We start from the raw sequence: 27973 nt of genomic DNA, 5'->3' as shown, positions 1-27973 counted from the left end.
TTTTTTTCGTGTCGATAGTCTGTACCTTCAAAAATAACATACTACAATTTCATGTGCCGATCTCGAATAGTTTCTATGAGTTACAAGTATCTGAAGAACATCCGCTTAACGTTTTTCGAAAATACATTTTCAAAAATTTCTGCAGTTATAACTTGAAGACGAGTTATCTGATCGATTTGATTTGAATTGCAGCTTCTTTTTTACATGTTTCTACATACCATGATCCAGTTTTCCGATCGAATCAAAAATGTAATTTTACCAGTTTGAAAATAATCAAATTTTCGCGGGAAATTTGAAATTTTTTTTAAAAACGTCATTTTGTTAGATTTGAATTTTTTTCTTAGTCCGAGGGTTATGGTACGGAAAATACCTTCTGGTTTAATAAACTTTTTGATTTTTTTGGTTTCCGGTACTGTGAAGGTCGCTATCACTGCAATAGGGGGACTTTTCTTTTTTTGAGCGTTGAGAGATTATCAATAACTCACTGAATTTTGAATTTTTTGGTCCAAAAATTTTATCATGTATTCATTACATATTCACAAATATATCATTAAAATAGTAAAACATTCTATGCAATAGTTTTTTTTAAAAAAATTTCCAAAAATCATCTTTTTTCAGGCGATCACACTAGTAGTCCCCCTTAAACCATTGTAAAGATAGAATTTTTACATACACACGTGCGTACATTCATACACTCGGACATTATCTTGAAAATAGTTAGAACAACTTCCTAGGACCTCAAAACATCAAAATCTGTTCAAAACCCAGTTTTCGAAAATTGGACCAAAACCAATAGCTTCTCTTTTTTTAAAAATTTTCAACTTTCTTGGCGGGAAATTAAAAGTTAACACTGTAAGCGATAGCGTCGGATGGACGTCGATCCACCGATAGAAGGATTTATTTGAAAGTAATAAACCAAATACTCATTAAAACTGCTTAGAGGATAAGTCTATTTGAAATGAATATATAAATTTTCAAAATTATCTCCAAATATTTACAACAATTTGGTAGTATCTCTTACTTATAAATTCAAAACGAAAAACTCTAAAACACCACTAACTAGTTTTTATATAAAAAAAAAAAAAAAATGAATGTTTTCCAACTCATATTGAATTAATTAAATACAAATATTTGACCCTTCTAACGAGAAAATTTATCGATCGAGCCTGCAGGTATTTAAATTTGAACCTCTTTACAGATGCCTGTTTAGTCTAAGATATTAATTATTCAATGAGCTTTCGTGGTTTTATCAATCGTCTGCAATAGTACTGCAATTTTTATACATTTAAAATTATTACAACATTTAAAATCTCGTAAGTAAGTCAAGTATTTATAAAAATGTGTGAGAGTTAATTAAATAATGACTTTCGAATTAGATGAAAATAATAAGGAATGCGGAAGATGGAAAAACTTAAATGAGGGTCGAATTACTTAAGTGATAAAGGGTCAAAGTCATCGTAGAAGAGATGAATCAGTCAGGCGCAAGCTCAAGTTGTGCGGAATAGCCGTTAGGTGAAAAAGAGCGCTATGGATTTTCGTACTCATGGCTCCCTAACAAATATGCGTTGGAACTAAATCTATAAGAACAAATCGTCATTGTGTAGGTAAAGTCGGGTCAGTTAATGGTCCATTAACGGCAACCATCATTCCAAAACCCGGCAGTTACGGATGTGTCATGCTTCGCATTATTGTGTATACCGGCTTATAAACATCAAGATTTTCCCAAGCGGATTCGAAGAAATAGCGATTGGTAGCCTCGGACAAGCAGAATATCTCGCCGTAGCCACAGTGAATCTTAAGCCCAAAGTGGACTAGACCCCAAGAACGGGGTAGGCCATCAATCTAGTCTCAAAGCACTAGTTCGCTATGTTGGTCTCCAGCCTGCGTCGAAATCCAACAAGATGCAGGTTCTCCTTGAATTAACTCTGACAAAGGGTTTCCGGAAGGCGTAGTTGGATTAGTAGGAAAAGTTTAAATGCTACCGAAGTTTATATTTCTTTTGTGGCAAAATGAAATGTGATATTGTTGATCAAGTTTTACTTCGGTTGTTGTTTTGGATCCAGAAATTTCGGCATAAAATACTAGAGTCAAGCAACACTGTATAACAGTTGTTAACTATTTTGCGTACTCGAGAGAGAGAAAGTGGTATAAATGAACAAGTGTTACTCGGATCCTGTACGCAACTCTAATCACGATAGAGCTTTACTCTGTCACTAGTAGTTGTGACTACTGCTACTAGTCCGTAGAGCCGTGGAAAGAGGATGGGGCTTAATATAGATGCGTCACGAAGCCCCATAATAGGGAAGGTGGAGAGAATATCGCGACTCATCACCCAGTTGATTGTAATTTGAATTGAATTAGCGATGGAAAATTATTTCAACGGTATCTGTAATTTTGTTATTAATGAATACTAGGATTGAGAATGAAAGAGTAACAGTTGTTAGCAAATATATTCGAGCATTATTTGCGTTGTGCGACGACCAATCGAAACCGTGGAATCTGCGAGCTTAGAACTTGAGAGAAACTACAATATCAGTTGTAAAGACTTTCATCCTTCCGCAACGTTACACTTTTAAAGTTAAAATATCAACTTGTACTTTCAAGTATTTCGGAGTTTTATCAGCAATAAAACAATGCATTATTACTGACATTATTTCAAAAACCTATTTGCAAGCTTCTACAGAAACTCGAGTTTTCAATAATTTGAGTTGGAAATTTAGATATAGTATTTTATTGAATTATTAGCTACTTTAATTTTATAAGTTTGAGCTTCCAAGCTTATGCTACTTATGAATTGTTTAATTGAATTACGAATAATTTTAGTTTTGTGGTATTACCAACAGTTTTGAAAAGCTCTATCAATAACTGTTATCAAAAAGTGGATTGATAATTCAAAATATTATAACGTATGTTATTTATATATGATTGTTCGGTTTCACATTAGATACATTCCAGTAAAGTTAGATTCTGTATCAACATTGAAAAATATTATGAAACTACGGTGTGGTGTAAATGATTTGGTGTCAAAATTTTCAACACTTGGTGTTAAATTACACGAGTACTGAATGATGTGAATAAAAAACATTAACATTGTGTTAAAAGTACAGCGCTTAATACTTCACACAAAGGAAATTTAACACCGTCAATTCAAACTGAGGTTAACCGTGTAAAGTCCTCGGAGATAATTTTCACACCAAAAATATTTGACACAAACAATCTTACACTGTACAAAAAAACGGGGTAAGTCCAAACGGTGTAGGTGTTAAAATTTTCGGTGTTAAATTTTAACACCAAAAGTGGTGTTAACATAACACTTTTTTTTCTAACTGCTATAATTGGAATTTTTCACACCGATTTCACACTAATTTAACACCACCTACACTGGTGATGTTTCATTTTTGACACCATTTTTTTACCTGTAAAACCTTTATATTCATATTTTTTAATTAGAACTCTAAGCTTGTGAATTGATGAGATTTCATTGAATAATTTTCGTTTTGAAAAAAAAAATGTTAACACTTTTCATTGTGAAAAAGTTATAATAAGCCGAAAAGCTGATTAACACCACATCCATTAAAAGAAAAAAAAATTATTCCGTAAAACAACGGTTTATAAGCTTTCGAAAGGATTACCGATGGGATTGTTAAAAAATAAAATGTTCAAACCCGGTTTTATATTTTTACACGTAATTACAATATTGTCACAGTAGCTACAGCTAATTTCATAACTTTAGTAAAAGGCTTTTGTAAAACCATCATATGGTGTTGAGTTAATTCAGATATTAATATTCCAAAGGCCTTCTGTCAAATATAGGTCACACCTGTGTTTCAATAGACTGAACTTTGAGAAGCTTCTCCAAAATTTATAACAACATAACATACTTTTTATATGAATTATTCAATTTTGTCTAATATAAATATATATCAAACTGGTCTACTGTGACATTTAATGAAAAGTATTAATTAATTTTTTTTTTTCATTTTTTTTATCTGTTCTATAATAATAGAGTAGCCAATGTACAAGTTAAGTATTTTCAGTGAGTAACCAGGCATGGACCATTCTGACCTTTTTCACCGGAAGATAAAGTTTATTATGGTCAGCCGCGTGAATTTATTAACATCGTAAAAGTGCAATATTTTAACTGCCATAGATAATGAAAAAAAAAAAAAAAACAAAATACAAGAAAATATTTTTTTTTTATAACCTACCTAGTAACTCAGGTAATAAAAATGACCATAATACCTCCAGAGTATGTTATCATCGTCAGTGATTTTACTTTGAGCATTTTTTGCGGTTTGCCTATGTTTACGTTATATTTACAATACGCTCAACGAGTTAAAGTTGGAAAAACTCACGTCGAATAAATACAGATATGGAACGATACTCTAATTTAAAGGATATAAACTTCACTACCGTCTATAATGATAGTCAATAACTCAGAAAAAAAAACCATTTTCAGAACCAACGGGTATATTTTTATGAATAAAAGAATTTATTTTTTTTACTGAGGAACTCTAATTATAAAGATTTTTTTTTTTCACTAAAAATCGGGGATACTCAGAGGTAGCCGCATATTTTCTGTGCGTTGCATAAATGAGAAGTGCCTTTGAAATAATTAATAAAAAATCTTAATAGTGGTTGACAAGATTAACACCAAATTATTCAAACCACGCCGCGAACTTAAAATTTGATAGTATATCGAAAATGGTAACCATTTTTATCCATAATGATAATCATTATTATCTCAGTGTAAGCATGATAATGATTACCACATATACAATACGATAATCATTTCTTGTTGAACGATGGTAATAGTTATAATTTTTTTTTGAGTGTGTTATTCTAAAATTATTGTTTCATGGCATTATATTGCAATTTTCATAAAATCTTATACACAATGAGAAAATATCGGTAATCATTCCTAAAATTTTTTTCTAACATTGACAGCTGAAATTTTGGTCTCAAGGAATTCAATTAATCAGCTCACAGTAAAAGCTCGACTACAAGTGTTCTCAAATTATAAAAATTAATATCGATCTAATTAAATATCAATAAAACCACATCTGTCATATGCACTTGATTTGATGACTGGCGCCCTTGTTACGCAGCTTAACGTACAGAAAAAGTTCTGATAATGCAATTTAACAATAGATTTGCTGACACTAACTAGCAAAGTTTTTTAACATTAACAAAAAGCTTAAAGTTATTATCATACAAAATATTTTAATAAAATTCAAAAGAAAATAATTGATCACTAAACTTTTTTTTCTGAGGATTAATTAATTTTTTTCTACTTAACGTTTTACTTAACAATACGATAATAATAACTCGGCTGGTATTTTTATGGTAAAAGAATTATTAACAATACAATAGCAAATCAGAAGCAGGTATATGAGAACGCATATTTCCTCTTTCCCATTTCAACTTTAAATCCGAAATATTCGTAACAATACAGCCACGGGAAAATTAATCGCGCCAATGTAATTAGGCAGTTTCAAGCCTCCGGTTTAGTCGGGCGATATCGAAACAAAGCATCCTCGATTTGCCTGTAGTACAAGTGCTCTACAGCAGGCATCCAAACCTACCTAGCTATTGCCTTTACTGTATAACTAAACTCTAACAACAATAATTTTGATAATGATAATAATAACAACAATGACAGTAACATCAGCCGGCTATATATATCGCAATTACATGTCAAAGAGTGAAATTTACAATAACGTTTAAATTGAGGTAAAAGTTATAAGTAATTACAGGGGTATGTTGACTAATATGATTTATATGAATTATTTGAGATATGAATATATGAATATATCATATTTCATGCAATTTATTCCATAATAACAATAATACTCATTTATTTAATTAATTGCGAAAAGTGCTCAAATCATTATGTTACATATTAATCGCTAATTGATTGTTAGTATTGAATGTCATATACTAGTATTTGATAATTATTGCAATTAAAATGGAATTGATATTACTTTTTAAGAAATTATAGGTTACGAATCCAGTTCAGATTTTTTAAATGAACATTATTATTTGTTACATAGAAAGAAAATTACAATATTCCATGGAATTGACTCCCATATTGTATAAGAACAGTATTTTTGAAACATAGACTGTAGAAATGGCGCCCATGCAAATTTTGGTAATCATTTCTTTCTACATGGATTTCCGTCCTATGATAATGGAAAATTATCCTCACTAGTATGGTAATTATTACCATAGTTCAGTAACCACGCGAGGTAGGAACCACTGCCATAATTTTTTCCATAATTTTAAAAATTTTCCAAACAAATGGTCCCATGCCTTATAATTTTAGTAATTAAAATTATAACGGCATGGAATAATTTTTCATAAACGTACTAAGAATGGTTACCATAATTTTGCTGCATAAATAATTTGAATAATCATATAAATTAACAAATATAATAATATATTGATACATAAATAGACCAATCACAATAATAGTATACAAAGAAAACTATAAATAAGAGAAATCGGGATGATTGTACTAGGAGATGAAAGCTAACGCATAATCTCTACACCTATGTACTGACAACCACGAGATATGGATTATCATGACAACGCAGCCATTATTGATACTAGAGAAGGACTGACTCTCGAGAATTGTGTGGCAAGCTTATGAAAGGGGATGTACAGAACAGGGGTGACAACAGAAATCGAAGAGAGTAGTGAACTGTTGGATTGTGGACAAGACTAGAACGGAAAGCTTCGCTCAGAGGAAGTGAGGAAAGGCGAAAAGGAGGTTATGTACACTTGGATATTCACCAAGAATCTGACATGCTAATAGGCCAGATGGCAAACAGACGCTTACCTTGATTGCAAGACTGTTTGTATCGTCTGTAAAAACTTTGAATTTCGAATGTAAAAATTAGAAATGATATTTCGACTCTATAAATCTGAAATTCTTAATTCAAATATAATTGCACACCTTAAGCGGAGATAGTGTTCTACTACCCCAAGTTTGAGAACAAGATTCATTATCCTTAAATTATCTTGATAGTACTTTTAGAACCTACTTGACTAATTATAACCATAATTCATGGAAACTCCACCATGCGGACAAATGCAATAACTAAATTTCTATGAAATCAGCTAAAAACAGTACACTAATATCAAGAGACTATTATTCTAATAAACAAACTTTTCCGCTTAAGAAAAAAACGAGAGATTTTCATTGCCGTATGTATAAAGTACATAGTATCATAAAACTCATTTATTCTCCTGACATCTATATGAGAATTTATGAGAATCTATTGAGTTTATGAGATTTTTTAACCACTTGCATATAAACTTATACTCTTGTAACAACCTTAGTTAAGATTTACAATAAAAGTTTATATACATATAGTCTGTTCCTGTATTTCGCTTTTGCTCACGGCTACTCCTATACTTGATCAAGATCGCTACCACGGTACCCAAATGATAAATGCGACAAATAAATAACACATACATATGCATATATGTGCATAAAAATGTGTGCAGACAATGAATACTTCGAAAAATTGCTCCTTAAGTTCAAAAACGGTAGGAAGTTTTGAGGCTACCCTGCCAGTTAATAAACCATTTTTCATATTTTTCTTATATTTTATTTGATGGCAACGATTATTTTCCACCGACACAATCAATTTAATCTAATATCCGTACAAAAAGTTTTAAAAGGGATTTTGCGTTTTGACGTACTTCCTATTTATTTATTTTTTATTATATTTTTTTAAATTCGTTCCACATGAAGCTTTCACGTTTCTTCTTACTTCATTTCTTATCTCGTTGGTTACTCTCTGCATCGTTGCTTTCGGGCCGACAAACTCACAGCAACTTTACTTCCGTTTTATTCTACTACGTTTAGAGAATATTTCCACGGCGATAAAGAGATCGGGTTGTATAACGCACAAAGAGGAGCTTTCATTCTGTTTGTTCCGGTTTCGAGGACGTGGATAAGTGAGACAAGAGAATAGCTTCATGAGTCGTATACGTGACATATTTATTTTTGAGTTACTTTTTTATTTCTTACTACTTTTTATTACGTTTATAAAAGAAGCTTTGATGTTCTTTAAAAAACTTTCGATTTATAGATACAAGTTCTCGATTTTTATTATAATCTTTATTACTATTACGATCTTTCAGTTTATTTTTTATGAATTTGATTATTATAGATCTTCAAACTATTATATTCTTTTTGTTGTTGATCATTGATTAATAAGATCTCATAGAACCAACTCATTTACCATTCTAGTTCCCTAGTACGATTATAAAACGTCATCCCATACCGTTGTAGTATTAATTACTTGGAATTATAGGATAGATGCCCATAATTTCAGGGAAAAGTTTCCATAGCTATTTTGTATCATAATTGAATTATGGAAATGATAACCGTACTTATGGGAATAGTTCCCACAGTCAAATATTAATAAATACTATACCCGCGTAGAAATATTTCTTTAGAGTATATAGAAACAAATCTTATATATCACAGTAACCGCGCCCAAATATTCTTATAATATTATGGTAATCGTTCTCATACTTCCCGAGTCGAAATATTAGACGTAAATTTAACGTTTTGAAAGTAAATTCAACAATTTTTTTTGTATTTTGGTTCATAAAAAATTGATGATTTCAAGATTTATGATTTTAGTTTAATGGGAATATTAATTAATTTATTTCAATATTTGTAATCACAATTTTTATAACCTTAATATCATACTATAGGAACAGATATAAATATATAGTGTTAAAGATAGAAGTATGAAAGTAAAAAAATTTTTTTCTCAAAATACAAATGTTGAGGTGATTATATCCAGGAGTACAAAGTCGATGAAAAATTTTTTTGGTATGCTTATGTTTTCTTATTGTAAGTCTAAATAGGTTTTAGTTACGTTTTTGATTTAGAATACTCTAATCTGTTTTAAATAAATTGAAAGCTGTCAAATTGACTTTTTGATGTTCAAAACGTTTAATTTACGTCTAATATTTCGACTCAGGTTATATGGTAAATATTAACATTTATTATGGGATTGATTATCACAATAGTATAGTTCTAATTTCCATAATATGAATTTCTAATCGCTATGGTAATTATTACCATACTTATATAGGAATGAGTACTATAAGAACAGGAACTATTCTGATATCATATAGGAATAAACCCTTATAGATAACAATGATTATCATAAGCCGTGTGGGCGCCATTCCTATAATCGATGTTAAAAAAAAACTGTTACCTCACGATATGGGAACTATTCCTGTATTTGGCTATGTACGACCTTATATAGTTTTATAGTTATCACTAAAATGGATCACGATGTAGCTATGAATTACTCCCTTCATGATCTATTAGATCCTTCCAATCACAATACTTTTTTTTCCATACATGACTATGTTCAATTTGTTTATTTACGGACAATCTTCAGAAATTAATTTCTTATCAATTTTCGCTTCGGAAATTCGCGAGTCTTGACTTCCTTATTATTACTGTTGTTGTTCACTTATTCATTTCTTTTCATCTATCGAAATTGTCAGCAATTGATACTATACATGACATTATTTTTTCTTTACTTGACTCTGCTTTCTTTTATTCAGTGGACTTATTGTTTCATATGAGAACAATGAACGATTTTTCTTGTCACAGTAAGCTCTTAAAGTGCCAGCAGAAGATAAGAGAACGTAAGTTGATCGAGGATTCTTCTAGAAACATTATCCCCCGGGTGCGACGTAACGAAAACAATGAAAAAAAAAAAAATTGTTACTGTTTCTATTACGAAATCAGTAAACGTAGCTTTTAGATACTGGCCATCAAGTAGAAGCTGATTGAATCCAACAGAAAAAGCTATCATCACATGTTGAATAAAAGCTTAAATCTAAAAGCTCACCATTTTGTGTAATAAATTTAAAAATTCAACAGTTGCACAATTAAGTATTTAAAAACTCGCGAGCGAAATCGAAAGCTCTCGAGTCATAAATGTCGTAAACACTTGAAACGAATCAATAAATTTTGTCAGCTCAATAAATAACATTCAGCAGAGTATTAATTGGAACACGATTTACAATATAGTATCGCGTGTTTGGAAACTGGGTGTTTTCGACGACAAGTTCAATGCTATTATAGATCAGTAATTAATGCTTATTAAATTAATAGTGCAAAATTAATGTTCAATAGTCGGAGCTTAAATTTAATCCAAAGCTTGACGCCCAAAGCTCGGCACTTATATTTAGAAGCATCAAACTTTGCTAAGAGCTTAAAACATTTAGAGTAAATTTTAATACCATAACTTTAAAATTTATTCACGTAAAATCTGAATAGTTTGAGCTTTAAAGCCTCAAATTCAATGCTCGGTTGAACTAAATATTTTACATTTAACTGTTAATAGATGAAAAGTACTACATTTACAACACAATTATTTATTTTTCTAATTAATAATTAATTTTTGGAGTTTTAAATAAAAAAATTCATAAAATATTGCTGCTTTATATTACTTAAGAAATAAAATGGAGTTCGCTTAAAATATCACAAAAAAAATTTACCGTACAAAAATAACCATGCTAAAATACCATAAAACTAAAATATCCAATGACAGAAATTTCTAAATACAAAAATAACCATAATAAAAAAAAACTATATACGAAAATATCTAGTTAATAATATCTGCATACATTAATATCCAATTGATATGCTATAAATCTATCACTATCAATATAATGAAATGTGTAAAATGTTTTAGTCTGTGAATTAGTTGATATATTGATATGAAATGGTGGCAATAAGTTTTTATTACCAGGTTATTATTGTATCTGGTTATTTTTGTATGATGTTATTTTTGCAAATAGTCATTTTTGTATCAGGCTATTTTTGATTAGTTTTTATTGTGATAATTATTAAAAACAGGGTATTTAGGACTGTAACCAATACCATAAGGGGGTGCAAATAGTTCGAACTGAATTATTCGTATCGTATCGAATCGAACTATTCGATTTAACTTTTGAATTGACTTCGAATTATCAAATTTTTCGAACTATTCGAATTTTTGTCAGACGTAAATCGAACCCAGATATGAATCTATGAAATAGTTATTTTTGGTTACTTTAAAAATTTGAGCTTAACATTAAATAAAAATGGAATATTTGAAAGCTGATCCGAATTCTCGGAATCGACCGAATAAATTGAAAAATTACGAATACTTTGATAATTTTCAAATAATACGAATTTATCGAATCTTTTGATTCGCACACCCTAACTTAATCAGAAAAAAAATTAGGACTGCGAATTGTGTTCGAATCAAACATTGATATTTAATTGGAAATTTTAATTTTCAAAATATTTGTAAACTTTCAAATTACTCGTAAGTTTTAAAATCATTCGATTCAAACAATCGGTTTGAATTCACATATTTATTTTGCTACCCTTTTCATGTAAAATATTTATTAATTAATTAAAAAAATTACTTAAAGCAAATATCGTGTCAAGAGATGTGATTTTATAATAGTTTTTGTTCCAATATAGAACATATTGAAAAAATTTGAAACTCGTGGTATATTTTTATGAAGCGTCACAATAGGGTTTTTCGCGCTCAAAACATTAATATCAATAATCTAAAATCAATTCTCATGATAATTGAATGCGTTATTTATTTCCCACTATAAAAATAAAATAAAATTTAAAAAGTTAAATTTAAATTTCCCACAAATCAATCAGATAAAAAGTAAATCACGAGGTCAAAGTAAACGGTAAAACTTTTGACGTGAGGTTTAAAAGCTCTGTTGGTTCACGACTACTGCGCTAGCGAGTATGCTGCACTAAATGAGTTGTAATAATTCTTACCACAGCGAAATGTCGCATCGCACTATAACCCATAATCCCTACACCTTCCCAACCCCTTCCTACTTCACTTCAACGACGCAACCCCTATAACCCACACAACCTTTCCAACGAGCCATTTACCATCTGCGAACACCGAGAACCCCAGCAGGTCTGTCACCCATTTTTTTGTTCTTTAGCATTATTATTATTATTATTATTAATTTTTTTTTTTTTTTTTGTTATTACTCACAAACCAACTGTTTTTCTTACAGTTACCCAACGTCTTTAGTCGCATTCCTAACAACTTGCCACTCTCTTTTATTCTTTCCTCGAGTTTACGCAACTCTCGAGGATTCTTCGAATTTTTAGCGATGTAAAAGCTCACTCATTGAAAAGTTGGCTCAACAAGATCTTACTCATTGTATACTAAAAAACTATTTTACTTTTTCTTACTCCCTTCTCTATAACTTGAACGTGTTTTTACCCACTCCGTATCTTCCCCCTATTTAAGCTCTCCCTACTAGTTCTCCACCCAACAGCATTTATCTACTACTACCTCTTGTTACCCTCATCCACTCAGGAGATGTCACACTACTGTCGCCAAGCTTTTCTCATTGAAATTTATAAGTCTTTCACTTACTTTAAAGTCTTTATCTCTGTCTTTTCAACCTTTTTTTTATCCTTATGCTCTTGGTATTTTATTTTTTATTCTCTCTTCACTTCCTCACACTGACTTTTCGCTTTCTTCATTTTATTTTTTTTTTTTTTTTATATATTTAACCTCTTTGTCACTTCTGGTACTTGATTTCCCACGACTATTTTTCATTCTAGCTGTTAAAGTTTTCATTTTTACTCGCCAACTTTTACTTATACCCCGTACCTAAGACGATCCACGCCTTATTTCGAAATTGCGCGAACTTTATAATTTTATCGGTTACTGTGTTCCAAAATGCATTAAGAGTAATTTAATCCCCTAGACATTATTCTCTTGTTAAAGCTCGTAAGCTTGGAGAAATTTTAACTCGGTAAATTTTGAAAAAAAAAAAAAAAAAAAAAAAAAAAGTTAACGTATTTAAGTTTCAATTAAGCTCTTAGACATCATCTTAGTTTACATTTTGTAAAATAAGAACATTACAGTTTTTTACTATCATATAGTATTCATAAGTCTAAAAGTCGAAAAATTGTATTATCACAACTTTACGTTTCTAATTTAAGCTATTATATTCTTTGTGCATTGTACACATTGAGAGAAATTTACGGTAACAATTACAATATTTCATGTGAATGGTTCCAATGCTGTACGATAACAGTATTTGAAATGTCCACTGTGAAAATAACACTCATAAAAGTAGTGATATTTATTTCTATCTACATGGGTTTTATTCCTTTGCGATATTGAAATAGTTTCAATGGAATTATGGTCATCATTACTATAACATTATAGAAATTATTCCCATAGTTTTATGGTAACAATTACTGTGAGGTCATGATTATTATACCACCATGGTAATTATTACTAGTAAAATGGGAATAAATACCATAAGATTGAGATAATAATTATCATAATAGTAAGATAATTATTACCATACTATGGTAATAGCTGACATACTAGCATAGTAATGGTTATTATCCCATTATACTGACAAGTTTTAAAAAAATAGAAATTTCAAAATGGTATAGTAATTCTTCCTATGGCGTAATAGTAACTATTCCCATAAGTTTATGATAATAATTACCATAATAGTGAGATAACGATTACCATACCTTAATGGTAGATATTACTTGTATCATGGGAATAATGACCATAACATCACGGTAATGATTACCATAATATCACGGTAATAATTACCATAATAGTAAGGTAATGATTACCATTTCACGACAATAGCTACCATACTAGTATAGTAATGTTTACCATACTATTATGGTTTTTACTACCATAACGTTATAGCAATAATTACCATGAAATTATGGTTATCATATCCATATTGATATGGTGATCATTCCCATAATATCATAGTAATTTTTACCATATACTATAAAAATGATTACTATAATATACGGTAACGTCCACCATACCAGTACCAAAAAGGTAGTCATACTAGTATATCAATAATTACTACAATATTTCGAAAATATTTCACACATGTCAAGGTAATGTTTCCTATGGTATATCGGGTTTATTCCAATATACTTTTAAGCACTATGCCAATATGAATATAAAATTTATTCTTATTTGCCTATGGGTACAGAATATTTTGAAATTTGCACAATAAATGAATTAACTGTGATTACAGTGCATTTGAAAAAAAAATAAAATGTTTTTACTAGAAATTTTCAACTATTTGCTCTCCTAAATTCGAAATAGTAAAAAAAAGTGACTATTCACTATTTACTAGCGTGAAATGTATTAATATTTCCAATAGTGGAATACTTTTCACTAGAAATAAGTGAATATTTACTACAAAAATAGTGATTTTCAATACTTCATTTTTGAAAAACGCACTGTTCAAGACGATAAATTTTCCCCATCTTATTTTATCAACTGTAACTATGCATTGTTAAACAAAAAAAAGTTTAATTTTTTCAATATTTAATTATAGTCTGTGATCAAAATTGGAATTAAACTTTTCAATCAGCGATATGATTGATTATATTGAATCTATATAAAACACAAGAATTAAAAGTTATAATTTGATTTCTGTCATCTCATTAAAGAGTATATAATTTTACGTGCTCAGAAATTTATATTATATGAGTTGTATATAATAAGCTTATCAAAATAAATGAGTTTGACATAAATTTAATAAAATCCTTAATTAATTAAATTACGATATTTATATTAAAGATATAAGAATTAAAGTAATGATAAATAAAGATAATGCGATTTTAGAAAATAAGGTTAAAGCTATCTGCAACGACTGCTTAATCCCTGGTCAGAGCTCGAGGCAACAATTCGATAAAATCTAATTTAACCCCTGGACACACAAACCAGGATTCTGATACATTTTGTGGTCGAGTGACCCGAAGTTGTGGCGTACTAAACGGGAAAATGGAAGTGCTAGAGGTGCAAGCTCTCTCTATAGTATACGTACTGTACTATATCCTCATTTCTTTCATATTACCATGTGCACCTGCACGTGGTCGAAAGATCAAAACCTACGCATCTGTTATACAATATCATACATAGCAAGATATTAAAGGACAATCTTTACTATACTAATTAGGAAACTCCATGCCCTATATCTCAGATTCATTTTATATATAAATATGTAATGACTTCCCGGTCGTTATTCCAAAAGAAAATTCATAACTTTAAATAGTCATAAGTTTGAAAACACGATGATTATTCTGCTAAATTCAAAAATCTGTTCAATTTAGGAAATGCTTGTCAGTCCGAAGTATTTATATTTTTTAATGTATAGAAAGACATAAAGCATTCCAAACTTTTTTTTAGGAAGAAAGGAGCATACCCTATAAGAAGAAATTGGGTAGGTAAAGAAGGGAACTTCTCAATCAACAGTTCATAAATAAATTATAGAAAATACCCAGGTCACAATATTTAGCCTCGTCGAACCCAAGTAAGCCTCAATTTAGCCTCGCTGAGAAAAAAAAAAGCATTTTAAGCCTCAAATAAAATTCAAAAAGCCTCAATGAGCCTCAAATTATGCTCACAGAGCCTCAGTGAGCCTCAAATGGTGATCATGGAGCCTCAAGCAATACTAATCGAATTTGAATTGCATTTTAAATTACATAGTAAAGACTACGTTTATTTGAGGCTCATCGAGGCTTATTGAGGATCTTTGAGCAATATTTGAGGCTCAAAATGCTTTTTTTTCTCAGCAAAGCTGAATTGACGCTAGATATTGTGACTCAGGTAACCAGATATAGCCTACGTATCAACATGGCACTATTTAAGTATTTGAAAAACAAGAACATCCTCTTATTATTAAAACTACCAATCCAACATTGTTCTACATTTGACTTTCTAAAAAGCGACAATTTTCATAATAAGAACGCAGATAATAACAGAGCTTACACAATAGATGAAAAATCCAAAGCTCTAAATAAGTTTTTTACCGTTACTATTTCAGTTACTCTTCAGAACTAATTTGTACAGATTTTCAAAGTTACACAATAGTATGAAATATGAAATTAATAGCTTATTAGTTAGAACAAGTATTACTGATAAAAAGCTTCAGTATCTCTATGTTCATGACCTAATTTTATTTAGAGAACTCCAGCTATTCTATAAATAATTTTTATATCGTAAGACAGCTTGACAGAATATCTTGACGCTTTTATTGATATAGTAATAGACTTTTCAACTTTTTATATAAGCATGTAATAATATTTTCATGACTTGGAACTTTAACAGCTAGCATTGGAAAAATAAATATTAAAGTAGGGGTGCGCAGGTCAATTGAATCACGGGGTAGTTGAACCAGTCGAAGTAAAAAAAATATATAATAGTAGTGAAAAAATATTATTTCCTATTGGAACTATTTTTCAAAATGTATAAGCGGTATGTTGAAAATTTTCAACTGTTATAATAATTGGATTTATGACGTAAGTAATAGAAATAAAGAAGTTTAGTTATAGATTCAAAAGAAAGCTTCATTTTTACGAATGTATTGCTTTTTCTAACGTATAAAAAACTGTTCGCTCCTAATAAGAAGATTGTTTCAATGAGGATGTAATTGAGTATTTATTTTCTTTACAATATATTTAACAAGATCCTCTGACAGAACCTTGTTCTATACAAAATTAATGGAGAATGGAGATTGTAATAGAGAACCCTTTGTAATTACTCATCGGGTTTGAATAATAATTCCTGTTCTCTATTTGACAAGAACTCAAGTTACAACATATTTTCTATGTAAAGAAATATATAATTATTGGAAAAATATTCTTTTAATATAACTATCTAAAGACTTTCTGCATCGACGATTTTGTAGATGCGTGATTCAAAAAGGGTGAAGTTGAAGAATAAAAATCTAAACCGAAGCTACTTTTATTATTATTTAATCCAAAAGAACTTATGTTGAAATTAATTATTGGCCAAATGCAATTCTAGCGTCTTTACTCAATTAGGAATTTTAGTCAATTGCGATATGTCAATAGTGTTTTCATAAATTTGTGATCGAATTCGAAGAACCTCGATAACAGTTTGTTCGAAATTTGAATCAACAAGCTTTGAACCCATTTATCAAATCACCTGCATTAAAAACTGACGAAACACTGCACAAAAAAAAAAGGAATTTCTTGGCCCAAAACCACAAAATCCTTTTTTTTTGTATAGTCAATCTGCTGCATGAAATGTAGGAAAAAACTTTGTAAGACAAATTACCACTAGATGCTGCAGTGATGAAATCAGAAAAAAAAAACTTATAGTAACATAAGAAAGTAAGATTAAGAATTTTTTAGTTTAAATGAAAATTTTGATAACTATATTAAGAGTTTTGATATTCATCGTAGGTCTCTAGTAATCAAACTATAAAGCGAACAATGACGAGACTTAGTGGGTCGAATAGAGGAATAAAAAAAATGCTTGGGAATGCACTTTAAGTCTCAGAACTATTTGGATTCACAGCATGCCTTATTGCATTCAAGTTCGTAATGGTTTGGAAAGATTCACTGGCGTCGAGTCTAGTTCAAGTGAACGACATTAAGAATTCAAAAAAAAAAAAAAAAAAAAAAAAAAAAAAAAAATAGAAGAAGTATTCAGCGGGTCATCTACCTAATGATTTTTTCATTTTAATCTTTAGTAATTTGAACTTACATTAAACTGGACATTTAACAATTTCAATTACAAAAGCGATTATAAGAACAATTGTTCGAAAATATGAATGTTCTATAAATTGATGAAATTTCAGTGAAAGAAAATTCTTTGCTTAGAAAATTGGTGTTCACAATATTAGAATCATGTAGGGCAAGTGTGTAATGTGGGTAAGTGTGCGCAAACCCATTCATTCCGGACTGAAGTGCATGTTTTTTTTTTTTTTTTTTTTTTCACTTTTTTTATGTCGAATTTTCAGCTTTACTACAAAACCATTATATCAGAAATGATATTGTTTTAAAATTACTTATTTTTTTTTACGACTAATAAAAACGTCTGATAGAAAGAATACAATAAAATAATTAAATACTGTGGCAAAAAAATCTCTAATAACTTTTGTTTCCGTTTACCAGGCAATTTGGTCATAACTCTACAATAAAAAGTTTCGGTACGTGAAAACTTTCTACGATGCGATATAGCCAACAAAAAATGGTAATAATTACTTCGGAATAAAGATGCCGTAGAAAGTAACTGTATAACTTCTGAGGATAATTTCTTGAAGGAAAAGAAAAGCATTATTTCAAAATTTTTTAATTTTTGATAATAAAAAAAAAAATGTTACTTTTTATTCGTCATATTTGTTATGCTCGAAATAAAAGATTGAGATAATAATTTATGGTGAAGATTAAACTTAAATTTTATTTATTTTATTTGGAGATTGATTTATTAAAATTTTTGATTTATATGAGGCAATCACATGAAAAATGACGTAAAAAAGAGTAAGGCAAAGAAAAAGAGCAAGTATAATGCATCTTTAATGTTTTGCATCATTAGGTAGATAAAGCTACCTTGACGTCATATTTTTTATACATTGCTTTTAACATTACATTTATTATTATTTTTTTTTTTTTTTTACCAACAAGTAAATGAAGTTTATATCGACCGAGACATTTCAGATTATTATCCTATTAATTAAAATAATTAAAAAATTGATGCTATCCCAAGTGGACAAAATATTGTAACGTCATTATAATTGTTTGTGGTTACAGTGTGAAATTAATGAAAATATATTGAGTATTGTCATTGCAATGATCAAGCGACAGTGTTCTAGGAATTATGAGCGTAATTTGTAATTGAGGAAATATTATGATTCAATGACGTTTTCTGTGTACTAAACATATTTTTAGTTAATAAGATATTTTCCTTTACAAATTTTGACTCATAAACATGAAAATTATATTTTGAAACTATTTGTAGAGCCAATAGTGCTTAAAATTTTTTTTAGCTATGACGACTAATTTTATATATTTTCATTATTGAAAAGTATTTTTGAAGCATACACGGAAAGAAAATTCTAGCAAAATTTACGATATTAATATCGTAATCGTGGACTAGACTTTTATTAGCGTCAATTTTAAAATATCTATTTCAAAATTTACTATATGGATTACATTTTTTACTATTTAACATCGTAATTTTAACAAAGACTTTTAGGATTAAAAATTAGTTTAAAAATTACAATTTAGCATCGTTAAAAAAAAAAAAAATAAAAATTACAATTCAAAAACTATATTTATTCCTATATTTATCTTTATATGTACTTATGAATAAAATAAATATTACAGTACTGCCTCTGTTACAATACGATGTAAGCTCTAAAAATTACGATAATTTATCGTAATTTTTAACTATTAACTGCGTCCTCCGCAAGAGGCGCTCTCATGACTTATGGATGTTTATTCAAATCGTTTATGTGGACCTTAAAAACAAATTAAAGTGTAAGCTCTTCGATGGCCGAGTGGTCCAAGGCGTCGGAAAGTTCGCACTCGAAAAGACTTGGGTCCGAATCCAACGTCCAAACGATTATTATTTTATTCTTTTATTAAAAGTTTCTCTTCAAATTTTACGATATTCACATCGTAATTTATATTAAAGAGCTTAAGACTTGGTATTATTTGTCTGAAGTATTATTTTTTAAATGAAATTTCCAACACTGCATCGTGAAAATTGTGATTTTGAAAGTCTACTCCACCACTACAATAATCAATAGAACAAATTACGATATCATTATCGTAAATTTAATTAGAATTTTTTTTCGTGTAGAAGGTGGAGTTCATTTTAAAAATATCTTCTCTTGATTCAAATAATTAATAAATATTTATTTTTAGTGATAACAAGTAGTAGATATATTTGCTGCAAGTAATAGTAAAAGATATCAAACTATTACAAAAAAATTTCCAATATTCATGTATAACCTGCTTTCAAGTCACCCAACGCAAAAAAAGCTAGAATAATTCCTCACTTACATAAAAAAATTATTTTTAACTGCAGTTTAATTTTTTCCGATTTTTAAAATCGTAACCTGAGCTGTCATTGCCAGAAGTAGAAAAACCAAAGTTATTGAAGTTCATAACATTCAAACTTACGACAGGAGCAAGAAAATTTAAATTATTTCAGAAAAAAAATATCGTGTTCGTAAAAATAAAATTAAAGTTTTTAGTTTATCTCAATAACTCAAGACCCTGAAGCCACTGCTCTCATCATGAATGACACAAATCTTTAGTTACTGAACTCTGTCGATTGTTTCCCGAGCTACTGTGGGCGCCAGCTTGTAAGATGTAGTTTAAAGAAAAACTCGCTTCAACTAATCAGAAAATATATTTAACGATACGCACTCGATTCTAAGTCTCCATAACTTTCGAAGTTTGTTTTAAATTAGGAAAAAGTATTTCTCGTACTTATTTTAGAATAGTCATAGAACAATAGTGAGTTTAACAAAAAATTGATTGAAATAAAATAAAAAATATTTAAATAGAGACCTTTTAGTATTGATGAGAGCTTTGAAAGCTTTATGTCGTAGTTCTAAAATGTAATTAAAATGTTTCAATAACAAAAAGTAAATCCGAGTTATTTAAACAGTCTGTATAAACAAAATTTATATTAAAAAACTTTTGAGGGCTTAATATATAAAATTTTAACATTTTTACAATGTAACGTTAATTACAAACTAATAGAAAAGTTTTGCAATATTATTGAACATTCGGAAATGATACTGGCATAATGAATACTGCTAAAACCCAATAACTTTTTACCTAAGTCCTTTTCATATCGAATGAACGTGTTGAAGGCGACGATGACAAGCTTTGAAAGTTGGTTACGGAGATTTAGATTATTTAACAAGATAACAAAATTTTAATTATCAATATCAAAAGTTTATATTATTTTCAATCTATAATCTATACTTGGGTAAAAATATCTGATTTGATAAACCATTTTTATACTTTATACCAAAGAGAAATAAATGTCCTGTTTTTTTTTTTTTTTTTTTTTTTTATCAGGTAAACTATAAGGGCGTATAAAAATAATTCAATATTTGGATTTTATCATTTTTATACTTGTAGATATAAAGTACATCGATTAGCGAAATAATAAAATTTTATACGCCCTTCGGGTACTTTTAACTAAAAAAGTAAGAGGGGAATGAGATATCATTTTCTAACAAAAAAAAAAATTGATTTTTTCCATAAATATTTGTATCGAGTATGGGTAAGTTAGTCACCACGAGTACAGTGACCATTTAAAAATTTCGATGAAAAAAAAAGTTAGTGTTTATTATTGCAATTTTTAAAAATTAAATAAATAAATAGTTAATTAGATTTTTTTATGATTGAATAAATAAATGAGCATTGATTTTTATAGAGACAAATTATCAGAATAAACGCGACTGCATGACGCATCATTTTAACCCAAAACTCTTCGTATGAGATTACGATGTTAAATAGTAGAAAATGTAACCTATATATGTACCTGAAGATCGATATATTTTTTGCGGAACGAAAATAAAAAAATAAAATGAAAAGTAAAAAAAATCTACTGGATCTAGATTTCTGAAATGGTTCGAATAGACACTAGTATATTGGGTAGAAAATTGCAGCCACCCCCTAATTACCCCTCAAGTCACCGTAAAGCAGTGGAACTTCATAAATTTTTTCATTTTCGTTGCGCAAAAAACGTTGGGATCTTCAGGTACATACCTAAATAGTATTTTTTAAAATAAAAAATTTAAAAATTGACGGTAATGAAAGTATAGTCCAGAATTACGATGTTAACACAGTAAATTTTACTGCAATTTTTTTTCCGCACCAAGCGCTTGAATCTTAAATTTTAGACACATGAGTTAAAAAAAATCATTTTTCACGGTTGTGATAAACATTTGAAAGCCTTCCAAGCTCTATGAAGTAAGACAATTTATTTTATTCATAGCTGTCACTCTAAATAGTCTATCTTCCAGTGTCCCAGTACAATCCGAATATTCCTAATATAATCTTTCATTTTAAAAAATTTACATTAACAGAACTCTTAAGTTTTATGAAATAAATCGGTTAAATAAAGCTATAAAAATCCAAATCTGTTGGATAAAAAAAATCAGTTTACTGCTCAGATAAAATTATTTCTGTTAAATTACGTAGCATTAAGGTTTATTGAAGATAAGCTTTATTAAGCTTTTATTTTAGTATCAAGCTTTGTTTAATGGCATGATATAAAATTTATTATGTGTTAGATACTAATCCGTGAAATTTATGACGAGAGTTTTTATATGAAAGTAATTATAGTATGAGATATTCTTCATTAAAAAAAAAATTTATTTATTCAAATAAATATTTTTTTTTATTCAGAGCTTTAACAAAATAAGATTAGTAAAAGCGTTCTAACCACGTGTAAATCCAAAGTAATCCGTTATACCACTGGAATTACTACTGTTAGTTCTACAACAATAAACCTGTGGAAAATGCAGTCGGCAGTATAAAGTATAAGGGTTGGAAGGGTGACATCTGCAGTGCAGACAGGCTCGGAAATGATCATTGAAAGTAACGCTCTGCTATTTTCACTTTATATTAGTATTCCGCGTCAATTTAATGAATCGATTTAATTAATATTACAATCACACTGTTTTGAATTACCCGCGCTTATTTTTTTTTTTATTTCGATTAGGGGAGGATGGGGAAGATGAACCGCGAAAATAAAATCAAAATTAAGTTTCGCAAATTAAATAATTTATTTCGACCAAAAGAAAATGTTTGAAAGCTTTTAATGGAGAAAAATAAAAATACGTAAACGAAAATTAATAATTCGGAGCGATCAAGATATAAAAGTTGAGCTTACGAACTTTTTTATGAAAAGTGTTTTTATATTAATGGTATATATTTTTTTAATACATGTTATCTAGGAATATAAAAATTATAATAATCAAATAGAATATAATATTCTTCAAAGAAGAGCTTGCACGAATCCTGTATGGCTTTAATTTATTTTTTCTTCTGTAGATAAATAATGTTAGAGATACAAAAATCAAGTAATTTCTTCGAGAAACTTTATGATTGTGCTTGTAAGCTCATTTATATTTGTTTTTCTTGTACATCTATAAATATTATACGCGACTACGGAATGCCTTATGAGTCATTGAAAAAAATTTATCCCGCATAGATTTCAATTGAAAGTTTTTCCTCGTTTCATAAAACTTATCCTTTTATACTTTTATTATTATTTTTTTTTTTTATATAAATAATTTCTTTTCGTGTTTTTCAGATCTTTCCTTTGCTCATTTCTTTTACTTGAGCTTAAAAGATTTATTTACGACATCTGCAGTCCAGAAGAATTTACGATAGCGAAGCCAAAGTACGTTTGTGGCAAATCTGTTTGAGCATTTGGAATTCAGTATCTTCACAATCAGTCGGGCAACTAGTTACATCTGTTCAACAATATATAAGAAAGACTCGCGTGAAATGAGACGCCATATTTTTAGCAAATGTCAGGGGCAAAATGAGACACCATTTTTGAAGCAAAAAAGACAAAATTTTTTGCTTGAGAATATTTTATTCCAGTTTAGAGAAAATAATGGGACAAGATGACCAGCCAGGACAGTCAGCAAATTTAAAATTTTCAGTAAAACAAAAAATTATGTTTTATATAGTGTCGTCATCTGAAGTATTTCATTAACAACTAGAAGAAACTGACTCTAAGAAAATGGACTCACGAAGATATGATTTGCAACTTTTTTAACCAAAATTATATTAGTTAAGAATCAGTAGTTAGAATTTGACATTGAAAACGAAATATATTATTAACATATTTCTGTTATAATCGATAATAATTCTATATATATATATATATATATATATATATATATTGAGCCGCAATGTATGTATTGGATGTAAACTAATGTCGAAAAGTTGACGTTTATAGACAACTTCGCCTATTAATGTGACAAATCCAACACGTACCAACTTCGATAATCAAAGACAGATTTCAGATTCCGGAACCTCTCTAAACACTACATCTGTTAATTAATTGATTTCTATTCGTAATTAATTTTACATGTATATATATATATCTTTATGAAAATTTTAAACGTGTGGTATTTTTCTCGTAAATTCAAAAAAAATATATAATTTTCAATACTAGTTCGCACGTATAAACGACAAAAAAAGTAAAAATGAAAAAAAAAAAGCAGCATTTTAAATTGCTTAGAAAACATTGTTAACGTACTCTCTAAACACGAAGGAGTAAAATAAATGAATATTCACTACTTCTGAGTGCTAACCGAACCACTTTTTGGAAATAGAGATTCGGTTTGCACTTGAAATTAGTGAATACTTACTTATTTTTACGAATTCATGTTTAGAGATTAATAAGTGATGATTAAAAGCTATTTTTAAAACCAAATATTTTTTAATCGGAATTTTTGGGCGCCATTTTAGCCACATTAACCTTTTCCACCCTCTCTAATGTATTTTTGAGAATTTTCTAAAACTTCTATAGTAATATTTTGTCAGAAAATTATTTTTACTTCAAATAACTCAGAAACAATTGATAAAAATTCTCAAGACCTAAACAGTCAAATTCATCACTTTCGGAGATAAAATTTTTTAAACAACTATGATACCCATTATCCACATCAGTTTTCCCGCGCCTTTTCATTTCGGCATAAGCAAAAGTTATTTTTTATTTAAAACTCTGAATTACTAGCATACAAAAAATTTTGAATCTGAACAAAATTATTTTTTTTTGCTTATAGTAAAAAGAGCAGCTTTTTAAATCTCATATTCACTAAAAAAATTAGAATAAAAAAATTTTCTTTAATAAATAAGAAGTTTTTTTCTTTTTATTCAATTATATTGATTTCAAATAACTTCAGTTTAATGTAATATTTTTATATAAAACTTTATGCATTTATTTAATTCGACTATTTGATTTGTTTAATGAAAATCAGATCCCTTCAATTGAGAAGAGTTATGTTTATAGAGAAATATTATATATAATCCCATAAGAGTACGAAGCAATTAAAAATCCAATAATTATTTCTGTAATTACTGAATCGAGTAAAAGGACGAAAATATGCAAAAGCTGTTCATATAAAAATAATTTTTGTATTAAATTCTGTGATTTAATTATTTTTTCGTGGATATATATAAACGAATCAACAAAGTTTAATTGAAGTCGAGAAGCATCGTTGTTTTGACGATGTAAAAAATGAAAATAAATATAAAAAGTTTGAATCAATATTTCTTGTAAAACAACTTGTTTTACATTTTTTCATTACTATCATTATTATGTATTTTAAGAAATTCATGTATACATTTTTTAATTAAATTTCCATTCCAACTGACACATAACTTTATCCATTACATTCAATTTTTTTTTCCATGTTTGTAAATTAAGATTATTTGCACGGCCAAAAACTTTACGGTTTGTAAATTTTTTTTTTCTTTATATTAATTCAAAAAATATATTGTGAGGCGCAAACATCTTGATGAATTATTTAAGAATTTTTTCTTTTAATAAAAGTTAGATGGAAAAATTTTCTATGGGAGAAGACGTTAAATGAGGAAGTAATTTTACAACTGATTGTTCTTGAGAACATGAAGAAATTAGCAAATTGTGAAGCAGTAAGTTAACAATAGTAATTAAATTTTTATTATGCTAAAATTAGCATGAGAATGATTGTAGCAGATATCAAACAAATTTTAAATTACTAATAAATAGAGTAAATAATTAGCGAATTATAATTTTTAAAAAATGGACATTTAAAAAATTTTGAAATTCATAAGTGCATTTTTTATAAATATTATTTTTTAATTATTTACTCTATTTATTCATAATTTAAAATTTGTCTGATGTCTCCTACATTCACACGCATAAATTAGCATGATGTTGAAGTTAACTAAAAATTTTCGGATTTTTTTTTATCAACTCATTAATTAGAAAAAAAAAAAAATATATGCACATGCAGTAAATTAAAAAAACAACAAGTGCAATATTTTTAAATATTATTTTTTTATAATTTATCGTGTTGAAAAAAAAATTTTTTAATTATTAGATGTCAGCTAATTTTAGTATTATTTTTAGTTATTTAATTTTTAGTTTATATTATAAAAATTGTCTCATATTGTATTCACACATATGTAGAAACAAAAACTTGACAATAAAAAGAAATTTTTTTCTCTACTAGTTCAGTTAATGCTACACTTCTAAAAGCTTATTGTCGCAAGTAAGACGGCTGAGTCGTATTTTATTACTCGAGTACTTGGAAATTAATTTTAAATGTTATATTTTTTTTTTTATATTTCTTGACTTAGAAAAAATCAATAATTGCCAGTAACATATAAGATGAATAATTTTAAATAATAAATGATTGTTCCAGTATAAAAAATCAATAAATAATTATTTTAATAAAAAATAAAAACTCACATTCCTCGGCTTCGCGGTGAATCGATCAAAACTTGAGTTCAATTGTTCACACAAACACAACACTGATACTAACTCACACTGATACTAAACACTACTCACTGATACTAAACACTACTCACTTATGAAACACGATTTAGAATTTAAAAAATAATTTGAATAAATTTTTTTTCAAAATGGCGGCATAAAAAAATGTAAAAAAAAAAATTATTTTTATACTCATCACTTGATAAAAAAAACTGACAACTATACACTCATGATCACTGATAATTTTTAAACACTGTTTTTTACAAATAATAATTAATAAAAGTCATTTACACGAATTATAAATTTATATAACGAACGACAACGAACACCGGTAGCTAGACAATGGAGAAGATACAGGGAATTAATTAAATTATTTTTTTTACTATTTATATTTTGAGTACCGATTAAATTATTATCACGAAATGATCTATGGGTGGTAAAGAATATTTAAAGACACGAGTTATAATTTATTTAATCGAAAAAACAATAAATTTTATTTATTTATTCACGAGCTAAACGGGGACCGAATTACTGGGAAAGCGGCAAAATAAGGCTGCATACACAACGCTCGCACAGCGTAGCGACAGTCGGCAGGGCTTGCGCAGTGGAAATAAAATTAGGGTGCGCGTGCGCCGAGAGCTTCGTTCAAAGTACTCGGGGCCAGTCTCCCGCTGTATCGAGGGTCTATGTGTCGTTCTCATATAAGCTCGTGAAAATAATACATTTAATTATTGCGTCGCGTTATTATAAATCTAATGTTAGTTTTTAATTATTATTTTTATAATGAGGAATATTTTAAGTCATTAAATTGTGTGTGTCAGTGAGTGTTAGTTTTGAAATAAATTAAATTCAGTGCCGGCTTCACTCTCGCGTCATTTTACGCCATGGTTGTTGTCGGAATTTTAGTACAAAAAAAAAAGTATTTAAATGCGTGAGTTTTACTGAAATTAATATTCTCAAGTGATTGTTGCGATGTAGTGATTAGTTTTGTCCGTTAGTTTATTTTTTTTAGTGAGTTTTTAGATGTATAATTTATTAATTTGTGCGCTGGGTATCGACGAGCACTCGCTGCAGTAAATGAAAATGGCGGGAAGAGTGAGTAAATTTCAAAATTTTTTTAATTGCAATTTTTTTTTGTTTTATTATTTTTTCACAAAAACATTTATTGTGTAATTTATTTTTTATTATAATAATTTTATTGATTTATTTGATATAAAATTACTTATTTAATTTATTTGAAAAATAATATTTCAAATTATCGCGCGTGTTTTGGGAGGGGGGTATCTATTCAAAATGGCGCACTTGTAAACAATCTCGACACGTTGATTTATTTTTTTTATTGAAAAATAATTAATTACCAAATATGAACCAACGGAAGGAATTGAATATACGTAATACAGACTATTTAATTACCAGGATTGATATTAATAATTAATTAAAAATTATGTTGAAAAATTTGAGAAAATTATTTATGAAATGACTGACAATTTTGACAAAATAATTTTTAGATGACAAGTAAGTTATTATCGAAATTAAATGAAGGTAATAAATATTATAATTATTTATTATTCATAAAAAATTTGCCTAAAGTAATAATTCAG

The 27973-nt window shown here is 28.5% G+C and overlaps 1 protein-coding gene and 1 long non-coding RNA gene across 4 annotated transcripts in view; one reads left to right on the top strand and one right to left on the bottom strand.

Annotated features, from left to right (window-relative positions):
• The window catches only part of LOC103574876 (suppressor of lurcher protein 1), a 331756-nt gene that overhangs the window by 118268 nt on the left and 185515 nt on the right, over positions 1-27973 (bottom strand). The gene's annotated exons all lie outside the window — the stretch shown is intronic.
• LOC128667662 (uncharacterized) overlaps positions 27694-27973 on the top strand; it is a 77361-nt gene continuing 77081 nt past the window's right edge. Inside the window, exon 1 of the long non-coding RNA XR_008403612.1 lies at positions 27694-27887. This is a non-coding gene — a long non-coding RNA (uncharacterized LOC128667662). The remainder of the gene's footprint in view (positions 27888-27973) is intronic.

Source organism: Microplitis demolitor, chromosome 4 (genome assembly GCF_026212275.2).
Source record: "Microplitis demolitor isolate Queensland-Clemson2020A chromosome 4, iyMicDemo2.1a, whole genome shotgun sequence".
Taxonomy (NCBI): Eukaryota; Metazoa; Arthropoda; class Insecta; order Hymenoptera; family Braconidae; genus Microplitis; species Microplitis demolitor.
The sequence above is the reverse complement of the archived record's forward strand: the minus strand, read 5'-3'. Positions and strand labels throughout refer to the sequence as shown.